At 44.7% G+C, this 14055-nt stretch overlaps 1 protein-coding gene across 1 annotated transcript in view; it reads right to left on the reverse strand.

Moving 5' to 3' along the window:
• LOC132393018 (serine/threonine-protein phosphatase with EF-hands 2-like) overlaps positions 1–14055 on the reverse strand; it is a 190362-nt gene that overhangs the window by 86133 nt on the left and 90174 nt on the right. The window lies entirely within an intron of this gene.

Consider the following 14055-nt stretch of genomic DNA (forward strand, 5'->3'; position numbering starts at 1 on the left):
GGCCTCTCCTTCTCAAGTTCTGTGAGTCTGTTTTCATCAGTACAACCTTCTATGTTGTGTTGTGCTGGGGCAATGCCATCAACACGGGTGATGCCAACAGGCTCAATAAACTGATTAGCAAGGCTAGCTCTGTCATAAGGTGTCAAACTGGACACACTGGGGGCTGTGGTAGAACAAAGGACCCTACAGAAAATCCTGGCAATTCTGAACAATTGCCAATTCTCACCCTCTGCCTGCCACCTTGGTCAAACAAAGGGGCACTTTCAGTAATAGACTGAGAGACTAAGACAACTGAGCTGCTCTAAAGAGCACTATGTGAGGTCATTCTTACTCTCAGCCACTAGGCTCTATAATGAGTCCACCTATAGCTGGGGAAGTGTTGACCCCCCCCCATTAGACTGTTGGAGGCAACTTATTTTTTATTCTTTCATACTTCGCTTTTAATCTTTGCATATTTGCATATCTGTGCACTTGTAATGCTACTGTGACTCTGTAATTTCCTTTGGGATCAATAAGGTATCTATCTATCTATCTATCTGCACACTGCAGACCTGGAATGGGTTTAATTGCTCTTCTCTGGTCTCTCTCCAGTGCCTTCACATCCCTCACACAATATGGAAACTGTATTCAAGGTGTGGCCTCACAAGCACATTATACAGCTTAATGAGAATGTCTTTCGTCTTGAACTCCACTGAGTGCATTATGTAGCCCAACATTCCATTGGCCTTCCTAGTCGCTTTTGTACATTGTCCAGATTTTGATAGCAATGAGTCTACCAGGATGCCCAAATCCTTCTCATACAGTGCACTTTCTAACTCAAGACCCCCCCATTGTATACTTATGTCTAATATTTCTACTTCTTATATGTAATATTTTACATTTACTTACATTAAATTTCATCTGCCATTTATTGCCCACATCTGGATATTATTTAGATCTAACTGTATTGATTCTGCTGCCTGAATGTTATTAGCCCGTCCCCCCTAATTTTGTGTCACTGGCAAATTTTACTAGTCTATTTGTTATGTGTTTATCCAAATCATTAATGTAAATTAAAAACAGCAGTGGCCCCAAGATCGATCTCTGTGGAATTCCACTTTTAATATCTTCTAGATGTGAGATGTTGTTCCCACCATAACTCATTGTTTTCTGTTTTTGAGCCAATTCTGCACCCACTCACACACCTTACCCTGAATCACTACCTCCTGTAATTTGATTGTTAACCTCTCGTGGGGTACCTTGTCAAAAGTCTCCTAGAAGTCCAAGTAAATGATATCAACTCTCTATTGTTATCAAAAATTTCTGTTGTCTCTTCATAGAGCTCCTGAATATTAGTAAAAGATTACTTCTCCTTTTTGAACCCATGCTGGCTTTCTGCTAACATGCCTGTTCTTATCAGCTGTATTGCCATCTCATTCTTTACTACTGTTTCCATTATCTTGCCTGCAATACACATTAAGCTCACTGGTCTACAGTTACCAAAGTCAGTGCAATCACCCTTCTAATATACTGGGACAGCATTAGCCCATTTCCAGTCCTTAGTGATTTCATCAGTCTTCAATGACATTTGAAAACTAAATGTTAGGTGTTTGTATATATAATCACAGACCTGTTAAGGTACTCTTGGATACATGTTGTCTGGCCCTGAAGGGTATTGCAGATATCCTAAGGGATATTTTCAATGCTTTATTAGCATAAGAAAAGTCAAGGAGAAAGTTAAGTGCATTAGGAATAATAGTGGAGTGTTAAGTTATGCAGAGGGAATGTGCTAAGAATCAGCAATTAACCTGTATTACATTGTTCACTTTGCCTGTCTTCCACTCTATCCACAACACCATCAATCTTCATATCATCCGCAAACTTATTAAAGTTCAAAAAGTTCGAAGTTCAAAGTAAAATGTAGTATCAGAGTACATGAATGTCACCACATACAACCCTGAGATTCTTTTTCCTGCCAGTATACTTAGCAAATATATAGAACAGTACTTGTAAACAGGATCGATGAACAACAAACTGTGCAAATGCAAATATAAATAAATACAATAAATAATGAGAACATGAAATAACAAGAGAAAGAGTCCTTAAAGTGAGATCGTTGGTTGTGGGAACACCAGAAATAGAATGAGTGTAGTTATCCCCTTTTGTTCAAGGGCCTGATGGTCGAGGGATAGTAACTGTTGTTGAACCTGGTGGTGCGAGTCCTGAGGCTCTTGTATTTTCTACCTGATGGCAGCAGCGAGAAACACCTGGGTGGTGAGGTTCTTTGATAATGAGGCTGCTTTTCTACAGCAATATTTTATGTAGATGTACTCAGTTGTTGCAAGGGTTTTACCCATGATGTACTGTGCCGAATCTACTACTTCTTGTAGGAATTTCCACTCAAAGGAATGGGTGTTCCCATACCAGGTTGTAATGCAGCCAGACAGCACATTTTCCACCATATATCCACAGAAGTTTGCCAAGGTTTTTGATGACATGTCAAATCTCCACAGAGGAAGTAGAGGTGTTGTCATGCTTTCTTCACAATTATAGTTATATGATGGATCCAGGACAAGACTTCTGAGATAATGACTCCACCTCTGATCCTCCAATGAGGGCAGGCTCATGGACCTCTGGTTTTCCTCTCCGGAAGTCTACAATCAACTCCGTATCTTACTGACATTGATTGAGAGGTAGTTGTTATGACACCATTCAGTCATATTTACACTCCTGTATGCTGATACCTCACCACCAGCAAACTTGTGTACGGTGTTGGAGCTGTACTTAGTCACACAGTCATGGGTATAAAGCAGGTAGAGCAAGGGGCTAAGCACAGCCCTGTGGTGCTTCTGAGTGATGGTTCCTTCCTGTTCTGGTGGTCAAAGCGAGCACAGAAGGCATTCAGCTCATCTGGAAGCGAAACTCTGTTGCACCTTATGTCTCAAAATTCAACTTTGTAGATTATGGAATTCAAACCCTGCCACAGCTGTCATGCATCCCTCATTGATTCCAGTCTGGTCCAGAATCTCCATTTTGTCCCAGAGATGGTTTTCTGGAGGTTATACCTGCACCTCTTGTAGCATTCTTGATCTCCAATATTGAATGCCTCTGTTCTGGTTCTCAGCAGGTTCCAGATTTTATTGTTCAACCAGCGCTTCTGATTAGGGAAAACCCTGAATGATTTTTCGTGGACACACCATCCACAGCAGTTTTAGTAAACTCTGTAACTACCCTGGTGTTGTCATTCAGTCCTCAGGTGAGTTCTTGAACATGACCCAGTCCACTGACTCAAGACAATCCTGCAGCCATTCCTCAGCCTCCTCTTAGTTTTCTTGATCTCTGAAACCTTGCTTTTTAGGCTCTGTCTGAAAGAAGGTAGCAGGAGTCCGGCCAAGTGATCCGACTTACCAAAACAAACTACTTCTGGGGCACCTTGGGACAATGATCTCATGCAGCACAGATCAATCGATACAATTAAATATTCCCACTTCAACCTGATGCAGCTGAGAATCACAACTACTTCCAAAGTCTGCACAGTTAATAAAGATGTCTTAATGCGATTGCATAAACTATCTCTACTTAGAACCAATCGAACAATGCCAATTGTGGCCATACTTCTCCTAGGAATGAAGCTGCTGGTCAGGGATACAGGTGCGTTTATGAAGCTTTAGACTCCCAGTACCCACTAACTTGCTGGCAAATGCCCAGTCTCCCTTTCAAAGCGGGCATAGAAGACGTTGAGTTCATCTGGTAGTAAAGCATCGCTGCCATTCATGTTATTAGGTTTCGCTTTGTAGGAAGTAATGTCTAGTAAGCCCTGCCAGAGTTGACGTGCATCTGATGTCACCACCAACCTCGCTTGGAATTGCTTCTTCGCTCTTGAAATAGCAGCCTGCAAGTCATTCCTGGTTTTCTTGTACAGGCCTGGGTCGCCAGATGTAAATGCCACAGATCTAGCCCTCAACAGACAATGTAATTGATTGATCGATTTATTTATTTATTTATTTTCTATTGGCTCCCTTCCTATTTACCCTGTATACCTCCGACTTTAGATACAACACTGAGTCCTGTCATCTGCAGAAATTCTCTGATGACTCAGCAGTAGTTGGGTGTATAAAGGGAGGACAGGAGGATGAATACAGGGCCCTGGTGGAGGACTTTGTTAAATGCACAAGCTGAATCATCAGCAGCTCAACGTCAGTAAGACAAAGGAGGTGGTGATGGACCTTAGGAAGACTAAGCCCGCACTGCTCCCTGCTACTATTGATGGTGAGGACCCACAAGTACCTTAGAAGCAGCAGTTCAATGCAATACATGTTATCACTCTTTGGTGCAGTGCAGTTGTCTTAGTCTATTACTGAAAGTGCTCCTCTGTTCAGCCAAGGTGGTGAGTACCTAGGGGTGCACCTTGAGTGGAGCACCAACACTGTTGCTGTGTACAAGAAGGGCCAGAGTCGCCTCTACTTCCTGAGGAGACTGAGGTTTTTTGGAGTATGCAGGCCTCTCCTACCAGTCTGTTGTCACCAGTACAATCTTCTATGTTGTGGTGTGCTGGGGCAATGGCATCAACACGGGTGATGCCAACAGGCTCAATAAACTGATTAGAAAGGCTGGCTCTGTTGTAGGAGTCAAACTGGACACAGTTGGTGGTAGAACAAAGGACCCTACAGAAATTCTGGACAATGTTTCTCACTAAAGTTCTCTTACCTTACTGGCCTTGTCATTTCCTCTTACTGGAATATACCTGAATTGTACTCTGTACAGATGGGCTTTAAACATCCTTGATCTGTTGAAATTAGACACTTAAAGACAATGGTTCCCAATTAACTCTCCCTAGTTCTTGCCTATTACTCCAGTAATTTGTGCTTCTCCGACTTAATACACTCTCGCAGGGTCCATGCTTGTCCCTGTTGATTGGTAACTGTTCTGGTCACTGTTTCCTAACTGTTAACCCACTGAAAGGTTGGTCACCTGGCCAAGTTCATTACCCAACACCAGGTCCAGTACAGCCCCTCCTCTTGTTGGACTATCTACATGTTGATTGAAGAAACCATCATGGGCACACCTAACAAACTCTGCTTCATCTAGATCTCTTGCAGTCAGAAGGTCGTAGTTGATACTAGGGAAGCTGAAACCCCCATGATAACAACCCTATTGCTTTTACACCAACCCTTTTTAGTTCTGCTTATTGATCAGCGGCACTTCCCCAGTTTCAGATACTGCCTGATATATTGATTACTTCCAACATTTTGTTTTTTTCCCAATAATTACTGTGTATGCTTGGTACATTGAATAGAAGAGTTTAGGTTAAAGGAATCAAAAGTCACAGTAATACCTCCCAAATCAATGAGCTGGGCACATTTCACTCCGAATTCAAAGTAATTCACCATCAACAGCATACTTAGAAGGAGCAGAAATGTAAAATTTGGAATGGTTCCTGGACTAGAGATAGTCATAGAATCACAGTGTCATAGAGACAAAGAAGACAGGTCCTTCAGCCCACCTACACCACACTGAACATCTTATATTGATCCAGTTTTATTCTCCCTATATTCTCATCAAGTGCTCCCAGATTCTATCCCTCACCTTCACAACAGAGGCAGGTAGGAAAATTTAGGATTGGAGAATTTAATGGGTATAATGCCTTGGTTCATATTTTCACTTATGCTGTACGTATTCCATTTAGCAGTTCCGTAAGAGCAGTCTGTTCTGTTTTCAGCCTGTTTGGGTTATTGCTGAAGATAAGGGATAAGGAGAATTGAGTGCCATTCAATTTGGATGCTCAAATTAAAGGGAGGTTTCTCTGGTGAGGGACACTAAGGTTGGGCTTGGGGCTTTTGTTTGAGAGGAGAGAAGAGGTCATAGGATTTGACCTGGAGCTGGACTGTGATTCAACGAAGCCAGGGGCAAGATCGATTAAGGATCGGTGACTATGGGGTAACTTTGAGCTCCAACTGTTTCATTAAAATAGGCCCTTTTCTTACTTTTCTGTTCTTTTCTTTACTAACCCTTTAGTCAAATTAAGATTCATAAATATAATCTTTAATCGTGTATGGTGTACAGTTTGGTATTTCATGGCACTAGTTTGTAACAGGGTAACAAATTACACAGCATCCACACAAACTGGGGTTTGGGGTGGGAGGGCCACCTCAGTCTCATGAGTTTGGAGGGATCAGAGTGTGTATTCCCTAAATTTATGCTGCCGAAGAAATCAGTGTGTTTCATTTTGGGGTATCGTCCAGGATCAATTTCATTAGATGCTGTGTGATTGCCCTGAGCATTGATCTAGTGGGCTATGTGTTTAAGTCTGTGCTGAACTATTGTTTGGTAAAGTGATTATGATACGTGGTTACGGATGCTGCCGGGGTTGAGCAGTGGTGTGAATCCACAGGGTGACTGGTAACGAATGCATGTGTATTGAGTAGGAGAAACATTTGTATTCCTGATGAATTATTAATTTGAACTTTAAGTACCAGTAAAACAGTAGGAGCAGTTACAATTGTGGAGCGGAGGTTTGACAAAATGGCGGGCAAAGACTTTGTTGTAGTTCAGACTAGCACTGACGTAATGACGGTGGAACTGCCTGGTACCATTGGGGCCCCCTCAGAGGGGGAGCCGTGGGTTGTCCATACTTTCCGGGAGGAGGAAAGTGTAGGAGAGTGGGCCAAATCGCAAGCTGAGTCCTTCAAGGACAGGTTGCTCTCATTTCCGCAGAGCGAGGGAAAGAGTGGTCTGATTTGAAATGTCTAATGAGTCCTCTAGTGAAGAGTGAGAATTCTGAGTCGGTATCGGCCCTTACCTCTCTGGTGAATAAATGGCCCAGTGCCCAAACAGAGTATGTTCTCAGGAGCAAAGCCCACCCCTGAGGGGGAAGAGGAGTATGAGACTTGGGCAGAGCAGACCTCTCAGATGCAGGATGATGACAGAAAAAGAAAGTGATTTGTAGAGAACTTGAGAGGCCCAGCTGCTGACGTAGTGAGATCCATAAAGACTCAGAACCCTTTTGCTCCCTCTGCAGACTACATGCAAGCACTAGAAAAAGTGTTTGGCAGGACGGGAAGCCCAATGGAGCTCATGACGGGGTTTCAGAACATGTTTCAGGAGAAGGGGGAGAAGTTTTCTGCCTACATTTTTTGGCTAGAGAGGCAACTAAATTGCTTGCGGCATAGAGGGGCCATTCAGACAGCTGAGGTGAATCAATTAAGAATGGACCAAATAGCAAAAGACGCCCAGTCCCAAGACCTGATGGCTTGGGTTTCCAAATGTCTCGTAAGACATGTCCCCCTCCCTTGTTTGTTCAGCTGATCAGAGAAGTAAAGAGGGGAGGAAAATGGATCGGAGGTGCAGGGTGAGGGGGGAGGCTCCATCAGCTCATTACAGTCTTTGGTAGTAGCCCCCTGCGCTGGTGACCACTGATAGCCCACCCCAGGAAGTGGTAAAGGAAATCGTGGCAGAGTTGAGAACTGAGACATCCCAGTTGTTATCGGCGCGTGTAACCACTCTGTACGATAGAGCTAATAGGGAGGCAGACCCCTCCCCTAAAGGGATGGACTATGCAGAGGACCACTAGTGATCGGGGTCCTGTGAAAAGGCGAGCGGCCGGTATTGTCTTTTAACTGTGGTGAAGAGGAACACCAGGTGGGAGTGTAAACGACGGGAAACCCCTCAGAGAGTGAACCCTCGGGTACCTAAGCAGAGGGAGACTTTGGGAAACTTAGAAGAGACCCAGTGAGGGAACAGCCTGGCATCTCGGGGGAACATGTACCCAGCAATATATCAAGGAACATCTGAAAGCAAAATACTCTATTCCTGAAGGCATACTGGGGCCAAGCTCCAGTATATCGCTACGGATTGAGGGTATTTATGCCAGAGCCACACTTGACACTGGCTCTCAGGTTACTCTGCTGTACCGTTCATTTTACAACCAGTATTTGACACATTTGCCATTGACACCACGCAGTGCTCTAGAGATCTGGGGTCTTAGTACGGATGACTATATGTACGATGGCTACTTGTCACTGAAGCTGGAGTTTTCGGAGGCAGATATGGGAATAACTGAGGCTCTTGATACATTAGTGTTGGTTTGTCCAGACCCGGTCGAAAGGATAAAGCTTCAATTCTCGTGGGGACGTATACTCCTATTGTGAGGAGGCTAATGGGAGCTTGCAAAGAGAAAGTTGAAGAGAGCTTTCTGAGAACATTGTCCGTTCACTTAGTGTTCCAGGCTGCTTTTGAGGAAGTGCGTGGCCACACTGGGCTGGACAATGAGTTTAGACAAGGGACTGACCAGTTCACCCAGTCCAAACAAGTCATGTTTCAGCCCGGGGAAGTAGATAGAGTAATAGAAACCCCAAATTTCCCTGACTGTCTGAGGCCAAAGTCCTCTTGGTGGAGGAAGGAAGGAAGGAAGACCAGGAAGGCTTACTTTCTGGGGTACTGGGGAGGCCCAAACTACAGAAGCCCTTAGTAATACAGGTGAATAGGAATGACAGTGACTGTCAGGAATGCTACGAAGAGGGAGGTCACTTTCAAGCAGGGGATGCCAATGGTGCATCTCTTCCCAGTGACAGTAATATCTAGTGTCCCTGTGAGACAAGCTAGGAGAAACTCTCTCTGAAAAAGGGAAAGTTGATTGCTGAGTCATTCAACTTTTGGGACTCCCCAGTATCGGGAGGTTGGAAGAGGAGGTTGATGGAGAAGATGTTGAAACTGCAAGATGTCTTTTCTACTGACGAGAGCACTCGCCATACCATCTGGGTGACAGAGGACAGCCCGTTCAGAGAATGGCCGTGGTGACTGGCACTTGCAGAGGTGGAAGACATTCAGCAGCATTTGTGTAAGTTGAAGGAAGCTGGGATCATCATTGAGTCCAGAAGCCCTTACATGTCTCCAATAGTGGTGGCCAGGAAAAAGAACGGGAAGATATGGATGTGTGTGGACAACAGGTCTCTAAACCGGCTTACAGTCCCTGACCAGTATACAGTCCCAAGGGTTGAAGACGCACTGGCCTGTCTGCGTGGTGCGAAGTGATTCAGTGTGCTGGATTTGAGGAGTGGGTATGATCAGATCCCCATGAGTGAGGTTGATACAGATGTATCAACTGGGATGTCAACTGGGATTCTTAAAGTTTGAAAGGATGCCCCAGGACATATTGGGAGCCCCTGCAACTTTCCAGTGTGTCATGGAGAAAACAGTGGGAGATGTGAACTTGCTTGAGGTGTTGGTGTACCTGTATGATCTCGTAGTGTTTGGATCCACCTTGGAGGAACATGAAGCGAGGCTACTGAAGGTGCTGGGCTGCCTGCAAGTTGAAGGATTAAATCTTTCCCTGGATAAGTGCTAGTTCTGCAAGATGTCTTTCAACTACGCTGGGTGCATAGTCTCACAGGTGGAGTAGTTACAGATCTGTCTAAGATAGAGGCAGTGACCACATAGCCAAGGCCCCAGACTGTGAGCACCTTATACCTGTTCCTTGGGTTCTGTGTGTACTATTGGAAGTTCACGAGGGCTACGCAAAAGTGAGTCACCCTTTAAATCAGCTTCTGTGCAGTTACCCTTTTTTGGGGAAGAAAGGGAGAAGGTCAAAAGGAGAGGAGGGTGAACAGCATCTGAACCCTTTGGAGCCTTTTGGAGTTAAATGGGATGCAAAATGTGAAGAGGCCTTTCAGTCGCTGAAGTAGTTGCTAATGAAAGCACCTGTGCTGGCTTTTTGCAGACCCCCGGTTGTCGTACGTACCGCACATGGATGCCAGCAGAGAGGGCTGAGGGGGTGTTCTGTATCAGGATCAGGGCACAGGGTTGAGACCTGTTGCATTTGTCAGCCGGAGTCTGTCACCCTCTGAGCAAAACTACCCCACACAGAAACTGGAGTTCCTGGCATTGAAATGGACTGTGGTGGATAAGTTAAGTGACTATAGCTCCATGGTGCCAAGTTTGAGGTGGGGATGGACAACAATCCTCTAACTTATATCCTGACCTCAACGAAATTGGATGCCACAGGCCATCAGTGGTTAGGGATGTTGCCTGCCTATGATTTCAGCCTAAAGTACCAGCTGGGAAATAGGAACATTGATGCCGATGCATTGTTCCAACGAGTGTATGATAGACTGGATGGAGAGTGGGAAAGTGGTCCTGCCAAGTGCCAGTTTTCCATCATGGTGAAGGCAGAGGAAAGGCAGGGGCAGGATCAAGCAGAAGAACAATTGGAAGCTTCCACAAGCTTACTACAACTTGACTGCTCTGAAGACAAACCAGTTGCCAGAACTGAGTCCTGGAGAAATGGCAGCTGCTCAGCGAGATAACCCGGGCATTGGCACTGTTTGGTCAGCGGTCGAAAAGGGAGTCATAGCCTAAGCAGAGAAGATGAAACACTCTGCATTGCCTCTACTACTGATAGAATGGCCCATATTGGAGTTGAGGAACCAGATCCTATATTGGGTCACGTTGCCTCTAGACCGGCCTCGGTGTTCCCAGCTGATTGTGTCTGAGAAGTATCGGAGGATTGTGTTGAAGTCACTTCATGATGCTTCTGGCCACTTGGAGGTTGACAAGACCTATGGATTGCTCAGAGATCGATCCCATTGGCCAAATGAAACCAGAGGATGAAGAGTACTGCCAGTCATGCATTTGATGTATATGGAGGAAGACGCTGCCTATGAGAGCAGCTCGGTTGTCCCACTTGCAGAGTGCAGGGCTACTTGGCCTGGTGTGTATGGATTTCCTGTCAATAGAGCCAGTTGCTAGCAACATGGTGAATTCTTGGACATTATGGATCACTACACCAAATATGCTCAAGCTTTCCCTTCCAAGGATCAGAGGGCATCCACCATGGCCAAAGTGTATTGGGAGAAGTATTACATTTATTATGGCCTCCCAGGTGGATACATGGTGATTAGAGGTGGGATTTTGAGAGTAGGCTCATACATGATTTACTGAGCATGCTTGGAGTTGAGAAGTCAAGGACTATGTCTTATCACCCGCAGAGTGATTCCCCAGCCTGAGAGGTTCTATCGGACCTTACTGAGCATGCTTGGAGTTGAGAAGTTGAGGGTCAAGCCCTAACACCTGTAGGGTGATCGCCAGACCAAGAGGTTTAATCGGACCTTGCTAGACGTGCTCGGAACCTTGGGGATCAGAAAAAAAGAGCAAATGGAGTCAACATAGAACCATAGAACATTACAGCACAGTACAGTCCCTTCAGCCCTCCATGTTGTGCCGACCCATATAATCCTTTAAAAAAGTATTAAACATATTGGACAATTGCCAAATGATGTTTGGGTGCAATGTGATGTTGCCCATCGACCCTTGTTTTGGGACTGGTGAGGAAGGCCTACCACCGAAGACTTAGCTGAAGTATATGTCTGATATGAGAAGGGAGCTGAAAAAGGCTTCTGTATTAGCTGAGGTTGTGGCTACCAAGCAGAATCATGGAAATAAGAGGAGGTATGAAAGGTTAGGTTCTCCCAACTCATGCCAGGAGCCCGAATCCTCATAAAGAATTCGGGGCTACCTGGGAAGCATAAGATGGCTGACCACTGGGTGGCTACACCCTATGTAGTGGAGCGCCAGATGCCAAACGTACCAGTTTTCTGGGTGAAACCAGAGGATGGGAATGGGAATGTCAAGATTTTCCATCGGAACTACCTTCTACCTCTGGGACAAGAGGTGCGTATTGATTCAGAGCACCACACTTAGTAAGAGGACTCTGTGGCAACATGGGGAGACTGAAAGACCAGTAGCAGGAAGGACTAAACCAGCACTCACCCCTGAATGGGATACGGGCTTGGATGATGAGGAAATGGGATGTGGTATATGCTGCCTTTCACCAACACCCCAATAACTGAGGAAGAGATTCCCAACCTTTCTCACATTGAGGTAGGTAAGTGGGGGGGATTAGCAGTGCTCAGGCAAGCTTGCAGCTGAAGCATGAGGGGGTTAAGTGGGGATGAAGCTGAGCTCAGCCAAGTGGCAGAGGGATCCGAATTGCAGGAAGGCACGAGTGATAGACCGAGGGAGGCCTCATCATAAGGACACAAGGATCGTCTGAAAATAAAGAAGTAGATGATGGGATAAAGAGATCTCAAAGAATCAGGGGACCCTCAGGTAGGCTGTCCAGGGAGTTTCATGGGATTAAAATGTGATAAATCCCCAAGACATGATGGTTTGCATTGTAGGGTTTTGAAAGTGGAGACTACAGAGTCCTGACGAAGGGGCTTGGCCTGAAACGTTGACTGTACTTCTTCCTATAGATGCTGCCTGGCCAGCTGTGTTCCACTAGCATTTTGTGTGTGTTACTACAGAGTCAATGGGTGCTCCGGTTGTCAACTTCCAAATTGCATGGATCCTAGAAGTGTTCCCAGAAATCAGAAGGTAGGAAGTGTAATCCACTCTACAGAAATGGAGGGAGTGAGAAAGCAGAGAACAATTTGCTTGTTAGAAGGGAAAATTCTGAAAACTATCATCAATAATACTTAGAAAATAAGCAACACACACAGAAGGGGGAGTATCATAGGATGGAAGGACTTGCTCCTAATTCTGCTCCTATGTCTAATGGTCTTATGGTTTAAGAAAGGGCCCAGCACCAACCCCTGAGGCACATTGCCAATGGCAGGCCTCCAGTCTGGCAAACAACCTTCCACCATCATCCCATTGTCAAGCTTGTTATGTGTTCATTCAGCTAGCTTTCCATGATTCTCATGTGATCTCACCTTCCAGAGCAGCCTATTAACAAAAGCCTTACTTCAGTTCATATGGGCACATTTATTGCCCTGCCCTCATCAACCTGCCTGGTTACATTTTCAAAAATCTAAATCAAATTCATGATACAAAAGGAACACTAGAAAACTGGATCCCTCTCCCACCAACTCCACCAACACACACCCTGACATCCCAATGCAAAAATACATTTAGAAAAACTGGAAATTTCAAAACTGGGGTTGATGCATTTTTGTAGGCAGTAATATTCAAAGTTAGGACAGTGAGGCAGAAGTTGAGTTTCAGAGTAGCTTTGAGTTAATTGGTTGGTGGATCAGCTGACAACACTGATTGGTTGGTCCTGCTCATTTATTCAGATATATACAGACATCCAGCTCCTGGTGGGAAGATGATCTTGAAGGATATGCTTATCACTGCTAGGAAAGGAAGCCCCATCTTGACCTCTGGTGAATTAACCTTGGTCCCTCACTGGCTTCCTTTCCTCTTGGTTAGTGGTAGGGCTCTGTAAAGAGCTCAGTGACCTCACAGTAAATAGACAGTGATGGTAGTCTTGATTTCATCATACTTGAAACTGAGGACAGAGTTGGCTAAAGTGGACTGGTAAAATCGATCAAAGGGTAAAATAGTAGATCAATATTGGCAGATATTTATAGAGATATTTCACAAATCTCAGCACTGAAGGGTATGCTATCCATAAATATCTAATGAAATTTCCAGGATTCTGGTTTTTTCAACTTAGATTATTCCAGAGAGTTTGCGGGTGTGACTCTGTGAAGTAATAAAGAAAGACATCTACAAAATGCTTTGGAGTTTTACATAGCTACCTTGCTTTATTTCAAGCACTGGTAGAGTCTGCATTATAGCTGAGTGGTACACAACATAAAGGGGGAATTAATATAGAGTCATTAATTCCAAGATAGTTCTAAGCAGTCATCCTTCAAATAGTAAAATCTATAAACAAGAATCTTCACCATCCAGACAACACCACCTTCCTGCAACTGTCTTCAAGCAGAAGGTACAGAAGCCTGCGATCCAACACCACCAGTTTCAAGTACAGCTACATACCTCCAGCCGTTCAGCCCTTGAACCAACCTGCACAACCCTGATCACTAACTCACTATAACCACACTATGATCACTTTGCACAACTCTGGATTTTGTTCTGTCTGTGTTCTTGTGGTGTAACAAAGTTCTGTATTATTTATGTCTAACTTATATTTTTTTCTTGTGATGAAGTGTTCCTGATGCTATGCACCCATGATACTCCTGCAGCTAGGTTTTTCTTCACATCTGTGCAACATCTCCACTCAGAGGCTTCCTGCTTTTAATGCAAATAGCTAAACAACCAATCATGTGGCAGCAA

The sequence above is a fragment of the Hypanus sabinus genome, chromosome 4 (assembly GCF_030144855.1).
Source record: "Hypanus sabinus isolate sHypSab1 chromosome 4, sHypSab1.hap1, whole genome shotgun sequence".
In the NCBI taxonomy this organism is placed as follows: Eukaryota; Metazoa; Chordata; class Chondrichthyes; order Myliobatiformes; family Dasyatidae; genus Hypanus; species Hypanus sabinus.